This window comes from Octodon degus, unplaced genomic scaffold, assembly GCF_000260255.1.
Source record: "Octodon degus isolate 3935 unplaced genomic scaffold, OctDeg1.0 scaffold00050, whole genome shotgun sequence".
Taxonomy (NCBI): domain Eukaryota; kingdom Metazoa; phylum Chordata; class Mammalia; order Rodentia; family Octodontidae; genus Octodon; species Octodon degus.
Genome location: NW_004524626.1, coordinates 10,575,623 through 10,596,204, shown reverse-complemented (window position 1 = coordinate 10,596,204; position 20,582 = coordinate 10,575,623). Strand labels below are relative to the sequence as shown.

The window sequence follows — 20,582 nt, the reverse complement described above, 5'->3', positions numbered from 1 at the left end:
CTCTCTCTCTCTCTCTCTCTCTCTCTCTCTCTCCCCTTCTCCCTCTCTCCCTCTCTCTTTCTCTTTTCCTTTCTTTCAGTTGATCATATAAAAGAAGGCACATTCCTTCACTTTCCTAACAGCTCGTGTTGCGTAGAGGAACACGCACAGGCCCACCTCCTGGTGCTCTTGCAGCACACCTCCCTCGAGGCTCTCTTCCCAGCTCTGCCCATGAAAATAGGTATCAAACTGGGGCTGCCACGTGCCAGGCCAACAAGACTGCATTCTAGCAGTAGGGCAACGTGTAAGATTGGGATTTCCCTTTCCAGTTACACACAGAAAGGGGAACTGGCTTTCAGGGGAAACATCCACAGTCACATGGACCCAATGCTTGAGTCCAGGACCCCCGGCTGCAGGGTCGGGAACTCATCACCCTCCTCCACTCTTCAGGCCTGGCCACTGCCTCCTCGTGCAGGCACCCCAACCCCAGCCTAGCCCCTAACCCAACCCATGCACACACACACATACACACATATGCACATGCCCCCCCAAGCACACACCAACACACATGAACATGTATACACATGCACACACACTAACATGCACACACATGCCCCCCTCATCTTATAAACATCGAGGTTGAATAATATATCAGTTAAGGCCACTCAGACCCCCCCCCCAAGAGAGGGGTGCTAAGGAATTCTATCAGGCAACCCCAAGAAACCAACAGAGAAGGGAGGCTTGAGATCCAGAGGGGAGAGTGTAGAGCAGACGTGTAAACAAGGGAAACGTGCTGTTGGGGAGGGCAGCACGGAGCACAGTCCCCTGAGCTACCCCAGTGTAGGGAGTGGGACCACAGCCTGCGTTCTTCTACTGTCTGCGCCTGAGTGAGGGTTGCTCCCTGTGTCACCAGCTCTGGGACACTTTGGGCCTGGTCTCCAAGCAGATGGTTGGTTCCAGTTGATGTCACGAACAATAAGCGCAAGGTGGGTGTGGTGGTACTGTGGGAGGCCAAGGCAGGAGGAGGGCAAGGTTCGGCCTGCGCAAACTAGCAATTTAGCAAGACCCTGTTTCCAAAAACAACACAAGGGCTGGAGGTGTGGATTAGTGTAAAGTCCCCGAGTTCAAGGCCCCATGTTGCCAACACGAAGGTGAAGCTGATATGCGGGGACATGAGGTGCCCGGCCCGAGCACACTGATGAGCTGGGGTCACAAAGAGGATCCGGTTCTGACAGCACCCACTACAAGCTGCAGAAGAGACGCAAAGAGCAGGACTGAGGTCTTGGGAAGAAAAGGCCCACTGGTTTTGAATTCCTCCTTTTCCTCTGTGTAAGGGATATACCTGCACTGGCATCACTGCAGGGTCTGGGGGAGTTCACTGAGGACTTCCCTTTTCTGCTTGAAGGGCCCCATCTTGTAGAGCTGCAGATAAGAGCAGCATGAACACGCAGGGAGTTACCCCAAGAGGAAGACCCAGCGAGCTGCAGCGCGGGCTGCAGGAGCGTCGGAGGCGGCGCACACGGCCGGCCCAGATGCCCACAGCCCCCGCGTCCCAGTCCGCGTCCGCAGCTGTTGCGGGGGCTGCTGAGCGGTCAGATCTACCTCCGGGGGCTGACCTGAGTCAGGAGTTGGGGCCCACGATATGCGTGGGACGGAGCCTGGCCCCCAGGACATGATCCCTCCACGTGCTGGCTGTCAGGGTCAGAAGAACGGAGCTCGGACAGATGCGGGCTCCGGGCACAAATCTGCACGCTGTTCCCAAGGGGTCTCCAGAGGGACCTGGTTTCTTGTAGGATTAAAACTCATGCCTCCCCGCGCACATGGGGGAGGGAACAGAGCAGAGCTCTCAACACAAGGCCGAACAAGCTGAGGTAGAGCATGCGCTTGAGAAACAGCCTCAGCTCGGATCATCAGACATGCATGGGGCTCATCCTCCCAGCACTCCCTGGGGATTGGAAGAGGCAGGCTTATTCTCCTCAGCGTAAGACACACAAAGCTGAACCAGGAAGATAGCTCGGTGGCGCAGTGCCTACCTGGCAAGCGCAAGGTCCCGAGTTCGATTCCTGGTATTCTCCCTCAACATCCCCCCAAAACAAAACCCCAACAAGATACAAAAAGCTAGAGCTGGAAAATTTATCAGGGCTACAGAATGGCTTCCCAACATGGGAGAGCCCATGACGTCACAGGAAGCTGTGTATGGGGTAGGGGGCCTACCCGTGTGTCCAGAGCTGCAGGATTCTGTGCTCCCTGATACGCAGAAGGACCTGTTCTGATTTGGTGGCTCCTCAGACTTCACAGCTGACCAGCTATGATCCTCCTGCCTCAGCCTCCCGAGTGCTAGGATGGCAGGCACGCGCCACCACGCCTGACCTGCTTTTTTTTTTCCCCACCCCTGACCTGCTTTTTAATTGACAGGTAATATTGTGTATACTCTCGCTATACAGCACAACGTTTTCAACTAATTAACATCAATTACCTCACAGGCTTACAGTTTTATTTCTGAGGGTGCTGAGAAGCTGCAGTCTTGGTAATTTTCAAATAGGTTCTTCTAAGATGCTGGGAAGACAAATGCCGTCGAAGTCCGATAAGCGGATCTAATTCTGTTTATGCAGCACATACATAGCTACAAACTGCCGTCACCCCTGTTGTACAGTAGATCGCTTGGACTTATAGCTCCTGTTTAGCTGAAGTTGTTTCTGTGACACTAATTTAATTTTTTATTTTTAAAATTAATACATGCTTGCAGCACATAAGACTGCCGCTCCTTGAGTGGGGTTGGCATGCCTGGATTTAATACATCTCAGTCCCTTTGCCCCTCCCCTGCCCCTGTTTCTTCTGTCTCTAGATCCCCTTCCTCTGTAAGAAATATTTACCTCCCTACTTCCTGTTCTGTGCTTTTCATTCCGTGGAGGGCACCTGGCCCAGGAGTGGATGGTCAGGCTGTGCCAGGACCTGCGGGGTGGCGGCACCTAGATCTACGCACAACACACAGAGCGCGGCATCGTGAGCGAGCCCCGAGGAGCTGAGGCCGGGGAGCACGGCGGGGCTGGCCCTCGCCCTTCCCCTTGCCCTTGTACACTGCCCAGTACAGCTCCTTGTCCATACTGTTTCTCTTCTTTTCTTTCCTCTTTCACTGATACCTGAAATAGAAGCCTGAGCTCTCTGTGTTGAGAGCGGCTCCCTGGAGACTCCCTCCTGCTGGGCGCCAACCTTGATGACCCACTCGGGGCGCCTCTACAGGATAAACCACGCGCAATATTTAAGCCTGAGAGTCTGATTTATGGCTGAAACTTTGTATCCACGAACTAACACCCTCCCTCGTCTTCTTTTTTTAAAAAAATTATTTATTTATTTTTATTTATTGTGTGTGTGTGTGTGGCCAGCTCAGCCCACCAGGGGGCGGGCTGGCTGGCATGTGGTGCTGGGGGATCGAACTGCCGTCCCTGTTCTTTGCCAAGCCTTGTTTCAAGTAGGTGCTTTAGACCACTGAGCCATCTCTCCAGCCCCCTCCCTCGTCTTCTGACAACACTTCTGATCTGTGGATACTCCAAAAGCCCGAGTAGCCAGCAGGAGAACACACAGAGAGAACAAGGAGGATTTCTCCAGCGAGCATCAGCTCTGCGGGAGCCGCAGATGTACTGAATATCTCTTCCCTGCCCGCTCCTGGTCTCCCTCCATCTGTCCCATAAATCCTCATGGGCTGAGTTTGCCTATCTGTACCAGCGGCCAGGGACTTATTCTACCATTCTTGCCAAGGGTATCTGCAGGAGTCTGGACCCTAGAGGGAGAGAGATAGATCAACGTGGTGGCTTTAGCACACATCCACAGATTAGTCGACATTTCTCTCTTCTGCTGGGTCAGCCTAACCCCCCACTCCCCGAGTGTGGAACAAGTCAGTGACTTGCTTCTAATGAACACAGAAAGGAGGATGTGACATTGTATGGCAGTAGCGACGGGATCATAGGGCATTATGGCTACCTCCTTGCCCTCTGAAGCTGCCTGTCTCTTTTCCCACTGCTCTTCACAAAGACAAAGCCAGTCGCTATGCAGTGAGGACACTCAGGGCTCCGCAGACTACTGCGTCTTAGTTCATTCTGCAACAAAATACCCAACGCTGCGAACTTTAAGAAGAAGAGGTTTGGGCCGGCCAGATAGCTCAGCAGAGTAAAGAGCCTGCTTAGGCACAGCGCAGCGGCGGGGTTCGACCCTGGTGTGCCGCGCCCCCAGGACGCGCTGACATGGTGATGGAGATTGGGTGTGGTGGTGTCCCCGTAATCTCAGCACTTGGGAGGCTGAAAACAGGAGCATCACTACGAGTCTGATCTACGTAGTGAGACCCTGGAGACCCTGTACTAAATTAAAAAAAAAAAAAAAAAAAGATGAAGAGGTTTGTGCAGATCACAGGTCTGGAAATTTAAGAGCCTTTGCCCAGCTCTGATGGCAAGTGGAAGAGATCGATCACGCAGTGAGACAGGAGGCAAGAGGCCGGGGAGGGGCGCGGCTCGCTTTTTCAAAAATTCTTGAAAGAAGCCACACAAGTCCAGCATTAATCCCTCCCAAGATGGTGCTGCGGGACCCAATCACCTTTCGCTCGGCTTTCCCGCTTGAAAGTTCTGCCGCCTCTGCATCGCCCCTCTGGAGGCCGAGGCTCCAGCGCATGAACCTCTAGGGGACGCGCCCGACCGCCTCAAGCCGTGACGCCGTGTGGGGAGGCACCAAAGCCTCCTGCCTGCAGCCGCGCGAGCCAGTGAGGTCAGAATCTGGTCTTCCAGCCCTGTCGGGTTTGCAAAGGAGAGAACATAGTGTGTGGCTTGACTGCAGCGTCAGCGGATCCCCGAGCCGGAAGCAAGCAGCTCAAGCCCCCCAGATACCCGACCCTTGGAAGCTGTAAGGAAACAAAAGCTTGTTGTTTTGGAGTACAAATTTTGGGTTATCTGTTCTGCAACAAGATTAGGTCTTTGATCATATTAGCTGTTTCTCTCTCTCTCTCTCTCTCTCTCTCTCTCTCTCTCTCTCTCTCTCTCGGCAGTCCTGGGGCTTGAACCTGGTGCTTCACACCATGGTATGTCTCCAATCTGATTGATTTATTTATTTACTTTTAGTTTTTAGGGGTTTTTGTGCAGGGTCTCACTTCACAGCTTGGACTCATAGCGATCCTCCTGATTTGGACCTCTCTAGTGCTGAGATTACAGGCATGTGCCACCACGCCTGGACTCCATCGCCAGCTCAGTGTGCCCAGGGGCAAGGCTGGCATGGCATGCGGTGCCAGGTTTCGAGCCAGTTTTATATTTTATTTTGAGACAGAGTCTTGTTAAGTCACCAAGTTGCTCAGACTGGATCAGACTCGCAGCCCTCCTGCCTCAGCCTCCCACAGTACTGGAATTACAGAGATGGTTATTATTCCATTATTAATAAGCATTATTACTTTTATTAATGTTAATGATAACATTATTAATAAGTGTTCACAGTGTGTTACAGAAGAAATTTTGGTACCTGCAAAAACTCGAATGGGAGAAGCCAGTGAAGTTCATAGGATTCAGGATTTTATAGTATGGGTGAAAAGTTTTCAATTTTACCTTCAATACAATAGAAAGAGGCTCCACAAGGGGGTTATGGGCTTGGGGTGGTGTCTTACAACATGGGTGCCTGGCAGGGTGGGTGCTGGCCAGGATATGAGCATAAGCAGTCAGAAAGGAATGAGGGAGGACTGAGGAGGCGAAAGCAACAGGCTTCAGGGATGCTACGGTTTGTGTCTCATTGTCCCCACAAAGCCTCATGAAGCCTGGAGCTTGTGATTCATTCATAATCCAGTGCTGGGATTATGGGTGTGAGTGCTATACCTGCCCTGGGACGGACAGCCTGGTGCAATATGGGGGGTGGGGGGAGGCTTGCTAGCTGCTGCAGCTGCTGCTCCTCCTTTTGATCTTTGCTGTTTTCCACCACCGTGACCTGCTGCCCTCTTCCCTGTGCCACTCTGCCTTGGAGCCACCTGAGTATGGACAGAAACCTCCACGAACTGTGGGCTAAAGAAACCTTGCCTTCCTTCCTTCCTTTTGGGTCTCAGGTATTTTGTGTTAGCCAGGAAAGAAAGGTAACCAAGACAAGGGTACAGAAGGAAAATGCAATCTGGGTCTGGATGGAAAGGCTTATGCAGAAGAAAGACTGGACATCTGGGGGCTCAAGTACAGAACTAGGAAGTTTTCAGATCAAGTGGAGACTCCTTCTGGGGCCGTGCTGGGCCAAGACAGTGGCTGAGTCTACAACAGCTGCTGTAACAAGGGGCCACACACTTGGTGCTTTAAAAAAAGATTCACAGTCCAAAGGGGGTTCCTACAAGGAGACATGTGAGTCAGTGGCACTGTGTCCTCTATGGAAGTCAAGGAGAGAGCCCATTCTTTATCAAAAGATTCTAAAGCCCCTTACATCCCTTGCCTCTTGAATCTTTCTTTGGTCTTCAGAGCCAGCTGGGAGACATCCTCCTTCCTTACTCTTCCCCTCCCTCTTTTCCCTTCTCCTCTTCCTTCCCCATCCCCTTCTCCCTCCTGCTACTCTTTTATAAGGGAACTTGTCATAACCTTAGCAAATCCAAAATATGGTTCCTAACTCAAGATCCTTAACAGAATCCCATCTGCAAGGACCATTGCTTCAAGGAAGGCGATGAGTCCACAGATGTGGGGGATTCCTAGAAGAACGGTGAGGGGAGCACGTTATCCTCCCTGCCTACCCCACGGAGGTCTTGAATGCAGCAGAATAATTGAAGAGAAGATTCTAGACACCTTTCAAACCCAAAAGAAGTTACTAGCACTGTCAGGTCCAGACTGCAAACATCCCAGTGGACTGAGGTCAGGCACAGGAAGTGGCAGGACAAGGTAGAGGAAATGCACAACCCTAGCCAAGCATCTTACACAAGCCTAAGCCTTTTATAGCTTTCCCAACAGAGAGGGAAGCATGAGCATTTTGAGATTGAAGAAGTCAGCCTGAAGGGGCTGTGGCAGTGTCATCCGCTGCCCCCCTGAATGGTCAAGGGGTGTGGAACTTTGGGGTTATGTGAGTAGGTTCTGGGGTAGCCCTGTTTCATGTGAACATGTCCCCTCTGCACTCTGAACCATCCCGTGGCTCCCTACTGACATCAGGAAGACACTGGGCTTGTTCATACGGCCCTCAAGATCCTCTCTAGTCTTACTCTGGTCTCCCAAATTTGACGTATTGTGACTCTTCCAGGAAATGTTAGCTCCCCTAAACAACTGAGCCCCCTGTGGGGCATGCCACTCATGCCTCACCCCAGGCTGCTTCACCAGTCTCTTGGCTGCTTTTTGTTTGTTTGTTTGTTTGTTTTTACTTATTATATAAAGAATTCTTAGAAACCAAGTGCACAGGACAATTGACAGAAAAACAGCAGCAAATATAAATAGAGACTAACCCACCAAAGGAAAAGTGCATGTGGTCTAATATCAAGTATTGCTACTTCTTTTTTTTTCTTCTTCTTCTTGGCTGCTTTGAATGTTGCCTGTTAAGCCCTCAGAGCTTCCACTCTGTCCAGGGAGCAGCCCTTAGCCCAGCAGCTGCACTTGGATCCAATTCACAGCTCAAAACCATTGGTCATACAGGTGCAAAAGACCAACCTCATTCCTGCCTGGGTAGAAGTATTTCACACCCCAATGTATCCCATGATGTCTCTGCCTTGAAGTTGGCCAACCATGGACTTCAACCTCTGAAATCACTAGTGAGGATAAATCTCTTCTTCAGGCTGTATCAGGTATTTTGTTCCAGCAACTGAAAGCTGATCAATACAGCTCAAAAGTCTTTTTGACAGCAAGCCTTATTTGCCAGGGGTCTCTAAGACTACTCAGTTTCAATGATCCATTAGGAAGATCCGTCATATAATTATAATTAAAGCTCTGAGTTATTGAAGCAGGAGGATGTGGGGTAAAAATCAATAAATGAAATAGGCACGTGGGCTGAAGTCCGGAGGAAGCCAGGCAAGTGTGTGAAAGTCCACTCCTAGAAGAGTCACACAGGGCTCAGATGATTCCATCGGCAGTGACTTGGGACACCAGGTGCAGAATGCCGTGCACCTGGGAAGGTCATAAAGACAATGCTGAAGAGTTTTCCCCCAGAAGGAGAGCAGATATTCAGCATCAACCCAACCACATGTTTTACACAAACTGCAGTCACTGTGGGTCCCTCTTATGAGTTCTGAGAATGTGCTACAACCCATCCCCAAATCTCAAGTCCCACACAATGCCATGAGCCAGGGATGTGACTCTTCAGCACAGGGGATGCCCCAAGTGGGGGAGAGACATGGTCAAACGCTGGCCAATAAGCATAGATGCTGGCTACCATCCTAAGGGCCACCCCTGGTCCAGGCTGGTCCCCGATGCAATGGGGTAAAGGCTGGGCATGTACTGGATGCAGGGTGAGGACCTGTTACTCCCTGGAATGGAGGTTTCTACATACTTTAGCCATTCTTCTCCTGGAAGTTGCATATACGCACAAAGCGAGGTATATGCAAAGGTGTGCAGAAGCTTTAGTCACAACTGGCAAGTAATGGAAAGAATTTAAATGCCTGTTGGCAGGAGAGGGGGAGGCAGAGAAAGAGAGAGAGAGAGAGACAGAGAGACAGAGAGACAGAGAGAGACAGAGACAGAGTGAGACAGAGACAGAGAAAGACAGAGAGACCGAGAAAGAAACAGAGACAGAAGCAGAGACAGGGAGAGAGAGACAGAGATAGAAACAGAGAGAGAGACACACACAGAGACAGAGACAGGGAGAGAGAAACAGAGACACACAGAGAGAGAAACAAAGAGAGAGTCAGAGAGTTAGAGAGAGTTAGAGAGAGAGAGAGAGAGAGAGAGAGAGAGAGAGAGAGAGAGAGATTAAGCATTTAGCACTGTTGTACTGGAGAGATAGATAGCTCAACAGTCTAAGTGCTTGCCTCGCAAGTACAAGGACCCAGATTCGATCCCCGGTACTGCATGCTGTGCCAGCCACTGAAACGGAACGTGGTGGTGCATACCTGTAATCCCAGTGCTGGGGAGGCTGAGATAAGAGGATCACTATGAGTCCAAGCTGCATAGTGAGACCCGGTATCCAACAAACAAATAATTTTTTTAAATGGCCAAATGATGTTTTTAACAATTGAGGGGGCTGGAAATTAAACCTAAGATCTTGCAAATGCCAGGTAAGTGTTCCCTCTAACGTGGAACTGTGGCACATCGCAAAACCAAGACACCGAAACCAAAGGGACATTTTGGAGCGCTTTATTAGCTGAGTTCAGCAGCAGCACTCTCGCCAGAAAACTGACAAGAGTGCGCACCTAGCTGGAGTGACACATAGTTTTTAAAGGGAAAATCCACAAGAGTAGGAGGAGGAGGAGGAGGGTGGAGTTTTACAGAGTTAGTGATGACCGAGGGCTAACTCTTTGTTCTCATGGACCAGGTCATATTTTGTAAAACCTACAGGAATATGTCCTTATTTGACTTAGGCATTGCTTTTGTTCTGGAGGTCAGAAGGACATCTGATGACAGTTTAACCCATTTCCAGGCGTTCTGTTTGTTTCTGTAATCAGAAGGACAGTTTAACTCTTTTTGTGGAATGTTGAGAAACATTTCTTATCTTCTCTCGGAATGCTGAGAGACACATTCTTATTTGTACAAGCAGCACATTTTTCGGTCAGGCATGGGTGGGAGTTTACAAAAGAGATCAAGGTTTTACAAAACAGAAGTTATAGAGCTTGTTACAAAATGGAGTTGGTTAAGTCAGCTTACAACAGAACCACAGCCCCAATGCTTTTTATTTTATTTTATTTATTTTATTTTATTTTGAGGCAGTCCCCTTCAGTTGTCCAATCCAGGCTTAAATTTACAAACCTCTTCCCTCAGCCTTCGGAGCATCTGGGATTACATGTGTGCATCACTACACCTGGCTTCATTTTTATTTTCAACAGACATATAAGATGAGAATGTATTCTTAATTACAGTTCAATAAGTCAACAGACGCCAGATTATATTATGGCGAGCGCTATATAAGGGCCCTAAAGATGTGGCTGTGATGTTCTTCGATGAAATGTGTCATTTAAATTTGCTTTCACATAGAGTTGATGTCATTGCAGAATCCACTTGACCTCAGCAAGCAGCTATGCAACAATCTAAAGTGTTTACTTCCGTAAAAAATAAATAAATAAAATAAAGCAAGAAGAAAAGTTGGTGCAATTTTTTATTTCCTAATTGCATCCCGACTGATCAGAAGTGCATCCGAGGACTCCTTACCCACTGCTACGCAAACTTAGAAGTGGACTGTCCTCGGGAGGCCGTGGTGTGGCCAGGAAGCAAGGACGTGGGTGCCTGGTGGCAGCACTCTTCTGCAAAGCTTAAAGGCGGGGCTCCAGGCTGGTTCCCGGAATGCGTTATCTTATCGTGCCATCTCAGAAGAGGCAGAAGCAGCGGCTAAGGAGACTCTTAACCACTTTCAGATACTACCAGAAGTAGATCCCGAAGAGGATGTGGAAATGCAGAAGAGCAAAGCAAAGATAACAGATCATCATATTTGCTCCCCCAGAATGGGGCCCCTGAGCCTGGACTGAATTTGTGGGAAGTTGTTCTCAAAAAAAAATAAATAAGTAAATAAAATGAAATCCATAGAAGAAAGAAAACGGTCTTCTAAATTGAAGCCTCTATTCATTGAGAGAAATACTTCAAAGGAGAGCTATTTGGGTTTAGACATAAAATGTGCCCCCCAAAATTATCACGTCCAGACAGTGATGGGGTTTGAAAGGTGACTGAAATGTGGGGCAGTGATCCCGGAGTGGACGAATGCAGGGGTGAGCTGAGGGCCGACTGCTGCTGGATGCGACTGGACGTGGGACCCAGCCGCCAGACAGGGAGGGCTGTGCTCCTGGCCCCGCCTCTCCCCTCCTGGCCCCGCCCCTTCTCCCCTGGCCCCTCCCTCCCCATTTGGGCCCCACCTCTTCCCTCCTGGCCCCACCTTTTCTCTTCCCTTCCTGCTTCCTGTCTGCCATTAGGTGAGCAGCTTTGCTCCACCAGGCTGCTTCCGCCTTGGCGTCAGCTGTGCGTGCACAGTAGTTCGCCTAAACCCTCAGCTAAAATAAACCTCTCCTCCTTTAAGTTGTGTCGGATTTTGGCCCAGCAGGGGGAAAGCCGGCTAATGTCCAGCCCAACAAAGGGCAATGTGTTCTGTGAGCGTGGAGGGCTTTTCAGGAAGTACAGCTAGGGTCACCTGTAAGTCTGCTGCGGCCACCGTAAGGAAGCCCCACCACCTGGCGAGTGCATAGAACAGGGATGCCTTGCCCTAGAGTCCTGGGAAGTAAAGCTCCAGATTGAGCCGAGGGCGGCACTGGTGTCTCTCCTCAGCTTCCCGGGGGCACCTTGCCCTGTATCTTTCTGCGGTCATCCTTCTGTGTGTGTCTCCATCCTGATCTCTTACAAGGGCCCCATCCTGTTGGCTAAGGGGCCGCTCTTAGGGCCTCATATCAACTTAATAGCCTCTTCAAAGACCCTGTCTGTAAAGACAGTCATATTCTGAGGTCCCAGGGGCCAGGGATTCAAGGTATGAGTGGGGAAAGGTACACAATTCAGTTCATGACAGTCACATTCCACCTCTGACCGTGTCCCATGTGCCCTCAACATATGATTTATCTTCTCTGACCCTCAGTGTCCCTATGTATTCAAAAATATACCTAGGACCTGGTGGCCCTTGATGGTAGGGGACTTGCCTAGCACACATGAGGCCTAGGGTTCCATCCCAGCATCCAAAAAGAAGACAGACAGACAGACAGACAGACAGACAGGCAGGCAGACAGACAGATAGACATAGAGACATGGACAAAAATTTAAATTGCCACTCCATTTTAACAAGTAAAAGAACAGAATAGACTGGGGGAAAAATGAACACATTTCCTTCAGGCTTGAAGAGAAGTAGCATACAACTCATGCAGAGGAGACAGACAGACTGACAGACACAGAAGACCTGAGCTTGCTGAGCAGACGCTGCCCCTGCTTGGGAGCAGAGCTGAGGAAAGGAAACCCGGGCTCACAGGTAAATCCCTGGAGGCTCGGCTAGAAGAAGTCCTGGGGAAGGAGCCGTGCTTGGCAGTTTTCATGTCCAGGAGCTCAACTAGATTCACTTGTAAGATTCAGAGAGAGAGATGACTGTGCTTGTGGAACAAAGAGAGGAAGGAAACAATTTGGAATAAGCCAGGGCATTCTGTTCTTTTCTAAAAAGTAAAACTAAAAATGGCTCATAGCAACTGCACAGGTGCATGGGGCGCAGGACAATGATTGTGTGTGTGTGTGTGTGTGTGTGTGTGTGTGTGACATCCACCTCTTTAAATGTTTATCATTTCAAGTTCCTCTCTCCAAGCTCTTTACACAATGTGTATTAACTTGCTGCAAGCTGTCGTCCTCGCACTGTGCTGTACAGCACTAGCATTAGTCCTTCTCTCTGACTCTGTCTTGATGCCCCAGTGCCAAGCTCCCTCTCTACCCCTCCGTCTCTCTCCTTTCCAGTCTTTAAGGATCACAGTTCTATGCTGTGCCTCTGTGTCATTAAACTTCTTAGCTTCTTCATGAGTGAGAATGCGAGGAATTGGTCTTTTGCTTTCTGTTCTTAACAGGCCCTGACCCTAGGTGAAACTAGTTAACCAGAACTAGCTAACCAGAGCCTAACCTGCTGAGATTGTACTAGATCCTAAATGACCTGAGGAAGAGAAATAATTGATTCCATTTAGCTTTAGTCTCCCACACAACAAGGGACATACCCAACTCCAGCCCACCATGGCCATGTTCTCCCATTGAAAAGGAAGAGGTAGGGCTGGTAAGATAGCTCGGCAGACTAAGCTTCTGCTTAGGCAAGTGCAGGAACGGTTCGATCACCAGTCCACATGCCATGTCAGCCCTGCCCCTGGGCGTGCTGAGCCAGCCACCAAGTCCGGGAGTAGAGGTGCACGCCTGTAATCCCAGTGCTGGGAGGCTGAAAACAGGAGGATCACTGTGAGTCTCAGCTGCGTAGTTGGACCCCATACCAAATACATAAATGAAAGGGCGAGGAAAACTGATGATACTGGAGACATTCACAGCCCTAGGAACAGGCTCATCAAAACCTGAGAAACAACCATAGCACTGTAGAAGCCCCCCCCCACACACACATACCTGCACCTTACCATCATGTTCCTAAAGGCCAGTTTTCCCTTACCTGCCCTGCACGTCCAACTGCCACCTTAATGGCAGACTTCCAGCCTCTGGAACCATGAAAAAGTGAATTTCTGCAGCTTCAGCCACTGCACCTGTGATATTGGAAGCCCACACAGCACTCCTCATGCAGCGTGGGCTTCCTCCCAATATGGCAGCCTTGGGGCATAAGCCATCTCCTGTGCAGATCTAGGGCTGGAGTGGAGGAGAGAAAATGTTTCCTACCCTCCTAAAGTGGAGCCTTGGAACTTACCCCTATCATGCCCTGAAAAAGCTTCATGTGTTTAGAGGTAGGGCTTAGGGAAGGTAGTTGGGTCATACATGGATTAATCCACAAGTGACTTCATAGCTGAAAGTGGTGTTAGCAGGTGGGGCCTGACTAGAGGAAGTAGATAACAGGGGGTGTGACCCGGAAGGATACATTCTTGTCCCTGGCCCTTTTTTGTCCCCCTGGCTCTTTTGTTCTAGTTCTGCTTCCTGGCTAAGGTGAGGCACGCAGCTGTTTCCCACCATGCCTGCCTGCTGTGGTTGTTCTGCCTGGGTGCCAGCTGGGCACAGATTAAAGCTCTGAAAGTGTAACCCAGAATAAACCTCTTCTCATTTAAGTGGTGCTCACCCCAGTAACGGAAAGGTGGCCAGTATAACCCATATTCCATTACTGAAGCAAGCCATAAGAACCAGCCTGAACTCAGGGGAAGATTCCACCTCTTAAAAAGAGAAGTGGGAAAGTAGCCATCTCTAGCCAGCCTGACAAATAAGCTGGAAATGGAAAATTTGAAGAGCACACACAGAGAGAGGAAAACTATAGTTATGCTGTGAATAAGATCTAACTGTTCGGCAAAGGAATTCCCTCTTATTCTCAGGCACAGAACTATAGTACACTTCCCAGTATCCTTTGCAGTTGGGTGTGGTCATGTGACTGAGATCTAGCCAATGGGAATGCATTGGAAAAGAATGTATGCCATTTCCCAGCCTAGTCAACACCTATACCTGCCTCATCTTCCAGAACTCCCTTCCTTGTATGCAGATCCAGGTTTCAGAAGAGGTTCACAGGGGAGCTGTAGGGAGTGATGGAGCCATATGTGGGAGGGAGTTAGGGCTCTGGGTCATTTCTGGAAGAGAGCTGTCCAGAAACCACTGAAGCAGGAACACTCATACTGAGCCACTGAGTGGGTAGGAAGTAAGTTTGAATTGTGCTAAACCACTGCCAGGTGGAGCTTACATGTCAGAGCAGCTAGCAGTATCTGCTCAAATGAAAATGCACAGAGTGACTACAGGAAAAGGCCTAAACCAGAGCATTGGAAAAAGGAAGTCCTGGAGCCTAAGGCGGGAGGACTGAATGTTTAGTCCTGGCCTGGGCAATTTAGCAAGACTCTTGTCCCAAAATAAAAAAGGCTGGGGAGGTCCTGGGCTCAATCCACACTGGTGATGAGACAGAGAAAGAAAGAAAGAAAGAAAGAAAGAAAGAAAGAAAGAAAGAAAGAAAGAAAGAAAGAAAGAGGCATAAGCCATCTTTCTTATGGTGAACAGAGAGGTGCTACAGAATACATTGAAAATGACTGACCAAGCTACGTGTGATGGTGCACATCTGTAAGCCCAGCACTGGAAAGGCTGAGGCAGGAAGATCTCTGTGAGTCTGAGGCCAGCCTGGGCTATGGAGTGAGACCGTGTCTCAAAAAACACAATGAAAACGACTGATCAGGAAGCCGGGGACTGATGGAAACCAGGGAATGAGGCACAGAAGAGGCAAGAACCCAAGAGGCAGCTTCAGAAACACCATAGACTAAGACAATCAGGGCCAAGAGGGGCCAAACAAGAGAACAAAGCCCTTAATACAAGAAATTAGAGATGGCTCCTTTATTCAGAAAATTTGTTATCATGGTGACAGATGATTAAGAAAGCAGAAGTTTTCAAATTATGTTTATTGCTTTTCTGCTTTATCCCAGGCAAGGGATAGCCAGGGGTAGAGGCCCGGGACTAGTGAAAGCTTCCAAAAACAGGCTGAAGAATGAGAAAGAATTTGCAAAAGTTAATGCCGTCCACATTTTGAAAAATCTCATGGGAGAAACAAAGGAAAAAGAGAGCAGCCTGTAAGTATAAAGACTGTGCTCCAAATTTCAAAAGGCATCCTGAAAACCGCAGGCCGCCCCGGAGCTAATCCCAAGCCCAGCACTGTCCTCTCAGTCCGAAGCACTGCCCTGGCTCCGCAGCTTCATGCAGACGCTCGCTAGCGCCAGCTCCAGGCCTCTGCTCATCATTGGAGAGACGCAAACCCAACCTGCAGGAGACTCGCCACCACTCCCCTTAGGATGGGTACAGTGGAAAAAGAAATATTTAGCACGGAGGTGGAGAAATTGGAACCCTTTGGCGCTGCTGGTGGGAGCACGCATGGTGCAGCCACTGCGGAAACGCAGGGATCCCCTGAAGTCAAAATTAGAATTACCATGAAATCTTGCAATTTCCCTTGGCGTCTGCACGGCAAATAGCTGAAAGCAAACACTCAGCCGGGAATGTGTACGCCAGAGTTCAAAGCAGCACCCATCCCTGCGGATTCCCAGGAGACGCTGAGAAGCACGGATTCCTCAGCCCCTGACTGTCTTTGTTGCCTTTCCCGGCACTAAGACACTGTGCTCGAGGCACACAGCTCAGAGGAAGAGGACAGGTTTATGGTCCCGGCCTGCGGTTGGCCGGCTCCAGGGCAGAGGCCCGACAGCAGAAGGCGTGTGGTGGATCCAAAGCTGTTGTGTTTTGGGTCTGCAATGACCCCCCAAAGCCCGGTGCACTCAGAGATGGGGTTAGTGGCAGAGTCACTGGATGTTTGGGGCACTACAGCCCCACTCAGTGTTAGAGGCAGTCCTGAGCAGAGAGACAGGAGAAGCCAGGCATTTGCATAGAACCCACACCCACACACCACCCTGTGGGCTGCAAATCCAGAGGACTCATGACTCCTAACACAGATAGCTTCTGTGGATGTAGTGGCTACACTGTATGGGAGGGCGGGACAATTAGGAAACAGTGTGTGTGTATTCATCACAGATGCGTTTTTAATATATTTTTGATACGTGGTAGGTTGACTTGGCCAATGTAGAGCCTGTGGTTGTGGAGGCGTGTCTGAAATTTTATTTGTCAATTTAAGAAAATAGAATAGGGGGTCAAGGAGATGGCTCAGTAGAATAAGTGCTTCCCTGGCAAGCGCAAGGGTCTGAGTTCAATCCCAGGTTCCTCAAAACAAAGAAAAAAAAGAAAAAAAAAAAAAAAAAAAAAAGCCAACACTGCCTAACCTGTGCCCTGCTTTATCTTTCTCCGTGGTGCAGATGCTAAGTGAACTGCCTGTTGGAAGCCATATCCGGCGGAGCTCCTTCCTCTGCTCCTTCCTGCCCCTTGGGGCCAGGATGACAGGGTAAGAAGGGAGGTGATCGGTACAAAGGGCTTTGTGGGACAGCCCAGCGGGTGCCGGGGCTCTCCGGGGTGGCCTACGCTGCTCTGGGGGTGGGGTGGGGCAGTGGAGAGCCTGACACTGGTTTGCAGTCAGCTGTGATGGTGAGGAACTGACTCCACGAGAACTGGCCAGCCCTGCGCCGGCATCCATCCACCGGTGAAACCAGCCCATTCGCCAGTCGCCTGGAGCCTGGAGCGGGGAGCCGAAGCTGACGCCATCTCCCTGAGAGCCACTAGAGGGCTGCACGCAGCTTCAAGCGGGTGCTGCGGTGCGTCCAGTGGCAACGAGTCCCGGGAACGCGGGACCCAGGGAAGCACCCCGCTGAGCCCCTGAGGCCGTGCTTTGCCGCTCCGCCGGAATGGAGTCCTCGCGGGGTACGATCAGGCCCCAAATAAAAACCAGCGCCATGCATGACTGTATCTCCAGGAATTTCACCATTCGAGAGCCATTTCTTTGGATACAAGCATTTCCCTTCTGACACAAATTAATTCCAAGCTGCGAGGCCCTTAGAATCACTAGAGATGAAAGAAGTGATGACCCAGCAGCGAGCCCGTCCCACTTGCTCTGTATTTCCCCGCCTTACAACTACACAAGGACACCCCGTGCGCTCCCTCCAAAAGGACGCTCTCCTCTGTTTTGTAATCATTATGTACTGCAGTAAAAAATCTTTGAAAGAACCCTAAAAATGCTTTGAAAGGCCCCTATTTCAAAGCTAGGTTAGTTGGGGACTTTGAGATGAAGGCTTGCTGGGTTTCCAGTAGGCCTGAAACGGGCGACAGGAGTCCTTACAAGAGAAAGGAGGGGGATCTGGGTATGCAGAGAAAGCCACGTGGCGGCTGAAGCCGAGCAGGAGCAGCACATCCTCGGGTGACAGAAATGTGCTGTCCCACAGCTCCAGGGCTGCAGGCCAGGATCACGGCGTCCTCAAGGCTGAATCCTCTGGAGTCCTCTCTCCTCGCCTTGTAGATGCCTCCTCCCCACTCCTGTGTCTGAGTCCATTGCTGCCATCCCTGTGTGCGTCCCTGCCTTCCTCTCCTCTTTGCATCCGGACACCAGCCAGAGCGGGTTGGAGGCCATCCTAGTGACCCCCATTCACCCTGATGCTCTCTTTAAAGACTTCATCTCCAAATATACGCTTCTGAGACTCACTCGAGGCTTCACTTTGTACATTTTAAGAGGGACACAACTTGGCCGTAGTAACTGGCATTCATTAGCGTTCATCACAAACACAAGTGAATGCCAATGCACAAATTAGATAAGCGGCTGTCCACTGCCCTCCAAATGTTTATGCCTTTCCCCCTGGAAGGTTACACATCCATGCCCAGTTCATTTAGTCAAGCCCACTTGATTTTCTTTCGCAAGTGAAGTGTTAGAGGAGGTGAACTGTGCCCTGGGTGACCATCCATCCTTCTTTCCTCCTCATCCTCCTCCTTGTCCTCCTCCCCTCCTCTTGCTCCTCCTCTTCCTCCTCCTCTTCCTCCTCCTTCTCCTTCTTCTTCTTGTTCTTCTTTTTTCTGTTTTTGTTTTTAAAATTACGTTTATTTAGCGTATGTACACATAAAAGAGAAATTACCCTCTGACCCCACCCAGCAGAAAACATGCACAAACCCAAGGTATACATGGAGGAGAGGGCCCCAGCCCCAAGTTAGCAGTTGGGATGATACAATCCTGTGAGTCACTAGCCCCAGTCACAAGTGCTGGGTAGGCTGGAGCCCCTGCTGCCAGCCCTAAAACAAGCGTGCGCCATAGCCAAAGGTCTGTTTGATGCCCTCAAAGTAGTCCCGCTGCCAGCCCTGCCGCGTCCGCTCTTCCTCGGGGGCAGGGATGCCCCGGCCCTCCGTGCATAGCTCAGTCTCTCCATTCTTGTCGAGGAAGGTCAAGGTGATGGTTGCAAAGTGCCCCTCTGGCCAAGATTTGAACCTCCAGTTCATCACAGTATGTTTCTCAGGGACCAGATCAGTAAACTCCCCAGAGACGTTGCCATCCACTGTGTGAAACTTCCCACCTTTGTCTGCTTCTAGCATCGCAGGAGCGTGGGTAAAGGCCTGAACCAGCTCTTGGGTGGTAAGCACTCTGTACAGCTCCTCCGGTGATGTCAAGAAGGTTTCTCTAAGGGTGATCTTACAAGTGGGGATTTTGACACCAACAGGTTTGGCCTGGGTTTTTGAAGGAGCAGATTTAGCCTTGCATGCCTCAGTTTTCAGTGCTGGCTGCCCTGGTGGGTCTACTGACTCTCCATTCACTGTCGGCAAGATCATGCCCTGGGTGAACTCTGTTTTGAGGGTGCTGATGTAAATTCCCACTGTTTGTCTTAGAAGTTTCACCCCTTCTTCCTTCATTAAGGCCACGAGATTTGTGTCAGGCTCATCTTTGGCAAGGCTCACACTAATCTCTACTTCATCCACACTGTTTTCATCAGACAAATTGGGGATCTCCACATGTCCCTTATACTGTACTCCTGACTTAGAGGTACCTGTCCAGTTCAGTTTGATGCTCCATTCATAAAAGAAGATGAGTTTGCCTTTCCGATTGTTAATGGACGCCTCTCCATCAAGCTTGCTTACTTCTGTCACCTCACACTTGCCTTCCTCATTTTGTACTTGCACTGCCAGGAAAAGTGTTTTCAGCTTTTCTGTTGACCAATTTGACGCATCCCTCTCTGTCCAGTGCCAGTTGTTGACGTTGGTGGCGTCTGCCTGCTCCTCCACGATCCAGCGTGGGTCGCCTTCACCCCACTTGGCCATCGGCTTTTCTATCTTGCTGCCACCAGCCACCAGCCACCAGCCCCCAGTCCCCCGAGGGGCCAGGTCACAGCCTCAGATCCGCTTGATCCCAGCCGCCTGGCAGCGCCTGGAAACTACTAGTAGCGGCCGCAGCACCTCCTAGCTTGTTTTTCCCTCTTTTTTCTGTTTTTACATCAGCAGATAAGAGGCTTTTACTGTGGCACCTTTACAAGAGCCTGGCTGGAGTAGAGGCTGGAGCCTGGGCCTGGGCTGGAGCAGAAGCCGGAGCCTCAGCCTTGGCTGGAGCCTGGGCCTTTGGCCAGCAAACCCTGAGACCCTTGGCAGTGCGGGCACAGAAACGCTTCCCAAGCTTGGGGTGGGCAACGTAGGCAAGTTGAGCGAGCCTGCAGTTTACTCCCTTTGGAATGATTTTGGGCTTGACCTCCTTGGGCTTGACAAGGGCCTTGATAGCCTCGGCGCGTGCACTCATGGCCTTGGCATTGTTTGCTTGCATCTTCTTGGAGCCCTTCTTGTTGTGCTTCTTGGCAAAATGCATGTTCCTAAGGAACTAGAGCTGTACCCCCTTCAGAGATTCATATATTTGTGACTGGGGTCTCTTGATGCCATTTTCAGGACTGGTTGTGCGTAGTGTGGTTCTTGGACTTGGCCATAACTGCACTGTAAACCGCAGCTGCCAAGCACCTGGAACCGGAAAAAGAATAGCCCTCTTTTCTTCTTGTCATGAGCCTGACACAGTCTGAGCCTGGCTTCTTTGAGCATTTTCTCCCCTCCAGAAATTTCTTCTGTGCTGCACAGTTGAATTCCACACATGGAGGAGTTGTGTGTGGGATTCTGAGGTGTGGGCTCACACATTACTACAGCAAAACTTAGCCTAAGGAGACCAGTACCACCTTGTATTGAGCCAAGGTTGAGAGGGCCAGAGTGAGAGGCCAGTCTGGGGTCAAAGTTCAGCCTGGGCTCAAGACAGTGATGCTCAGTAACTCCAAGAACGAGCCCAGGACTTCAAGCACACCAGTGCTGGGTGACCCACTCCCTTGCCCACATGGTAGAGCCACAGGCAGGGGCAGACCCTCACACCCTGTTGTAGTCTTTGATGACTGGTGACTCTATTATCCCCCAAATCTGCTTTCGAGCTTCACTTCACATCAGGCTGCTGTACCATAGCCTGCACCTGTGTGTGTGTGTGTGTGTGTGTGTGTGTGTGTGTGTGTGTGT

The 20,582-nt window shown here is 50.3% G+C and overlaps 1 pseudogene; it reads right to left on the bottom strand.

Moving 5' to 3' along the window:
* Window positions 1-18,146: 18,146 nt before the first annotated feature.
* LOC101560602 lies at window positions 18,147-19,445 on the bottom strand (annotated as a pseudogene).
* Window positions 19,446-20,582: the final 1,137 nt, after the last annotated feature.